Source organism: Herpailurus yagouaroundi, unplaced genomic scaffold (assembly GCF_014898765.1).
Source record: "Herpailurus yagouaroundi ecotype Mexico unplaced genomic scaffold, PumYag 215, whole genome shotgun sequence".
Taxonomy (NCBI): Eukaryota; Metazoa; Chordata; class Mammalia; order Carnivora; family Felidae; genus Herpailurus; species Herpailurus yagouaroundi.
In genome coordinates, this window is record NW_024412446.1 from 7141448 (window position 1) to 7146105 (window position 4658).

The window sequence follows — 4658 nt, forward strand, 5'->3', positions numbered from 1 at the left end:
GCGGCATCCAGCGGCCCCGGCCCGGTCCGGGCTGGAGCGCAGCGCGGCGCAGCGCAGCGCCGCCCCCCGCGGCCGCGCGAGCAGAGCCGAAAGGGAGCTCCCTGCTGGCGGCTCCCGGGATAAACGCCCGGCCTTCCTGGCAGCGCCTGGGCGCGCCTCCAGAACGGGCCATGCGGGCACGGGGCGCTGCTCTGGGAGCCTTCTGCCCGCGTCCGAGAGGCCTGGAGCTCCCGTCTGCGCTGGGCGCCGGAGGCCGCTGGGCATGCCCAGGGCAGGCACCGTGCCCGCATGTATAGAACAGGTTCCTTCCAAGGCCTGCACTGGACTCCGCGCGCTGGCTGTGTCCGAGAGGGTGCTGCCCAGGGCAGTGCTGTGCGGAGGACGCATTCGAGTCTTGCTGGTCACATCTTCCCAGGGTGGCTCTGCAGGGGCAGACATAGGGCGCTGCTCGATGGTGCCAGATGGCTTAGGCCGGAGCAGACACTGCCCGCATGTCCAGGGTGGCACTCGCAGAATGTACTCCGCAGGGTGGTAGCTTGGTCTGAGAGAGCCCTGCCTCAAGTGCAGCTGCCTGAGGGGTGTACCGGGGCCCAGGAGACGCAGCCCTCAGCGGTGATCACTCAGTCCCCAAAGGAGTCCAACGATGCTAATAAGATTAACACCTTTCAGAGGCTTCTTGGTTTACAGGTCCCGTCATGTGCTCATCCAGTGAGATGTTTACCCAGGAAAGGATTAGAGGTGTCCTGGGAGAGGCCAGAGGTGTTTAGAGACCAGTCTTCCAAGGTAGGTGCTTTATCTTGAGTTTGGAGATGGAGAGGTGGATGCTTCTACAGGCAGTGTGCATACTGGAGTGGGATACCCCAGAATGTGGAAGAAACTGCATGGTGCGGGAAGAAGTGTGTAGCAGACAAGAGCGGCTGCCTCCATAGTTAGCCCAACCAAGAATTTCTGCAGACAGAGGAGGCGGAAGCTGACAGATCAGGGAAGGTTAGAGCAAGGGGGCTCAGGAGCAAAGAGGTGAGTAAGAGCTGGGAGATCCTGAGGAATAGACCACACCCAGGATGTACATTTTGGATAGAGGAATAGTGCGCCACCCAAACTCGATTAAACAAATTTTTATTGAGAGGCTGCTGAGTGCCAGGTGCAGCCCCAGGCACTCCGGGGGACACTGAGAAATCAGACATAGAACCTCTTTCCAGGGAACTCACACAGAAGTGAGTTGTGACTGCAGGAGGGTACACCACACTGTCATCCCTAGGATGAGACAGTGACATCCCTAGGATGAGGACATGACATTGAGTGAAACCTTGGAGGCTGGGTTGGACAATACTATCATACCATATCATATCATTACCGCTTCCTGAGCACCTACTATGTGATACACACACTCTCCATTCCTCACAACAAACCTATGACAAGAGACTATTATTATAGATAGTGACTGAGTGCATGGACTCTGGAGTCAGGTTACCTGAATTCAAATCCCTGTCAAGTCCTAGCTGTGTTACCCTGGGCGATTTACAAAACCACTCTATCCCTCAGTTTGCTTATCTGAAAAATGGGGATAAATAACAGTGCCTGCCTCAAAGTTTATACTGAAAATCAAATGAGTTTAGTCTTGGGGTGGCTGTCTGGCTCCGCTGGTGGAGGGTGCAACTTTTGATCTTGAGATTGTGAGTTCGAGTCCCATGTTGGATGCAGAGATTGCTTAAAAATAAAATCTTTAAAAACAAAAAACAAAAAATGAGTTTGGTCTTTTCAACAAATGGTGCTGGAACAACTGCATATCCGTAGGCAAGAAAACGAATCTAGACAAAGACTTTGCATGTTTTACGAAAATTGAAATGGATCATAGGCCTAGATGTAAAACACAAAACTATAAAACGGACAGACGATAACATAGATGGAAACCTATATGACCTTGGGTATGGTAATGATTTTTAAAAAATTTTAATCCCACCATAGTTAACATACACTGTTATATTAGTTTTGGGTACATAATACAGTGATTCAACAATTCTGTACATTTCTCAGTTCTCTTCATGAGAAGTGTACTTTTAATCCCCATCACATACTTCCCTCACCGCCCTCCCCCCCCTCTTGTAACCGTCAGTTTCTTCTCTGTAGTGAAGAGTCTGGTTTTTTGTTTGTCTCTTCTTTTTCTTTGTTTGTTTTGTTTCTTAAATTCCACCTATCAGTGACATCATATGGTATTTGTCTTTCTCTGACTTATTTCACTTAGTATTATGCCCTCTGGATCCATCCGCGTTGTTGCAAATGGCAACATTTAATTTTTTAAGGCTGAGTAATATTCCATTGTACATATGTAACCACCTCTTCTTTATCCATTCATCTATTGATGGATACTGGGACTGCTTCCATAATTTGGCTATTGTCAATAATGCTGCAATAAACATAGGGGACCATACGTCTTTTCAAATGAATGTTTTCCTATTCTTTGGGTAAATACCCAATTGTGGAATTACTGGATCATATGGTAGTTCTATCTTTAATTTTTTGAGGAACCACCATACTGTTTTTCTGGAGTGACTGTACCAGTCTGCTTTCCCACCAACAGTGCGTGAAGATTCCTTTTTCTCCACATCCTTGCCAACACTTGTGTTTTCTATTTTAGCCATTCTGACATGTATGAGGTGGTATCTCATTGTGGTTTTGATTTGTATTTCCCTGATGATGAGTGATGTTGAGCATCTTTTCATGTGTCTGTTGGCCATCTGGATGTCTTCTTTGCAGAAATGTCTGTTCATGTCTTCTGCTCATGTTTGAATTAGATTATTTGGGGTTTTTTGGTGTTGAATTGTATAAGTTCTTTATGTATTTTGGATACTAACCCTTTATTGGATATGTCATTTGCAAATATATTCTCCCATTTACTAGGTTGTCTTTTAGTTTCAATGATTGTTTGCTTTGCTCTGTAAAACTTTTATTTTGATGTAGCTCCAATAGTTTATTTTTGCTTTTGTTTCCCTTGCCTCAGGAAACACATCTAGAAAAGATGTTGCTACAACCAGTGTCATGGTGATGATTGCTTACATACAACATCAAAGGCATGATTCATGAAAGAAAAAATTGATAAGCTGGACTTCTTAAAAATTAAAAACATCTGTTCTGCAAAAGACAATACTAAGAGATCACAAGCCACAGACTGGGAGAGAAAATTTGCAAAAGACACATCTGATAAAGGACGGTTGTCAGAAATATATGAAGAACTTTTAAATCTCAACAATAAGAAAGCAAACGGTCCTATTTAAAAATGGTCCAAAGACTCGAACAGACACTTCACCAAAGGAGACGTATCGATGGCAAATAAGCATTTGAAAAGATACTCAACGTCATATGTCATAAGGAAATGCAGATGAAAACAACAGTGAGATATCACTGCACACCTATTAGAATGGCCCAAATCTAGAACAATGACAACACGAAATGCTCACAGGCATGTGGAGCAACAGGAACTCTCATTCATTACTGGTAGGAGTGCAAAATGGTACAATCACTGTGGAAGACAGTTTCGCAGTTTCCTACAAAATTAAATATACTCTTACCATATGATCCAGAGATTTCACTGTTTGTTATTTGCCCACATGGGAACTGAAAACTTCTATCCACACAAAAACCTGCATAGATGTTTATAACAGCTTTAATATAATTGCCAGTATATAAGCAACCCGGACATCCTTCAGTACCTGAATGGATAAACTGTGGTAGATCCCGACAGTGGAATATCATTCAGCACTAAAAAGAAATGAGCTACGAAGCCATGAAAAGGCAAGGAGGAACCTTAAATGACTATGTGAAAGAAACCAATCTGAAAAGGCTACATACTGTATGATTGCAACTCTATGACATTCTGGAAAAGGCAAAACTATGGAGACAATAATAAGATCAGGGGTTGTCAGGGGCTGGAGGAAGGGAGAGATGAATAGGCAGAGCACAGAGGATTTTTCGGGCAGTGAAACGATATGATATGGATACATGTCATTACACATTTGTCCAAACCTGTGGAATGTACAATACCAAGAGTGAACCGTAATGTAAGCTATAGACTTCGGGTGATGATGGTGTGCCAATATCAGTTCATCAGCTATAACAAATGTACCACTGTGGTGCAGGATGTTGATGGCACGCAGTGGGGGGGGAGGGGGGCAGGGGGCTGTGCCTGTGTTGGGGCAGAGGGTATATGGCAACTCTGCACTTTCAGCCCCATTTTGCTATAAACCTAAAATTACTTTTAAAAATAAAGTTTCTTGGGGGCGCCTGGGTATCTCAGTCAGTTGAACAATTAACTCTTGATCTTGGCTCAGGTCATAATCCCAGGATCATGGACTAGAGCCCCACACTGGGCTCCGTGCAAGGTGTGGAGCCTGCTTAGAATTCTGTCTCTCTCTCTCTCTCTCTCTCTCTGTCTCTCTCTCTGCCCCTCTACCCACCCTGCTCTCTCTCTCTCTCTCTCAAATAAAAATAAAAATGAAATGTCTTAAGTTTGAAATAATGAAATGAGCCAATCTATATAAAAAAGAGTCCCCAGCACATAGTAAGCATTCTATAACTATTAGCTTTACTATTCACATCTGTCCTAACTCATAGCTATGGAAACTGAAGCACAGACAGACTTGTGACTTGTACGCAGCCTGCAA

General features: G+C 44.7%; 1 long non-coding RNA gene across 3 annotated transcripts in view; it reads left to right on the forward strand.

The window, feature by feature from the left end:
• LOC121017240 (uncharacterized) overlaps nucleotides 1–3083 on the forward strand; it is a 4302-nt gene extending 1219 nt beyond the window's left edge. For 2 of the 3 annotated variants that reach the window (XR_005784684.1, XR_005784683.1), the window contains exons 2-3: nucleotides 688–783; nucleotides 2999–3083. This is a non-coding gene — a long non-coding RNA (uncharacterized LOC121017240). Of the gene's footprint in view, nucleotides 1–6; nucleotides 784–2998 lie in introns of those variants that run through there. The other variant, XR_005784682.1, reaches the window with a different exon arrangement.
• The last annotated feature ends 1575 nt before the right edge of the window (nucleotides 3084–4658 follow it).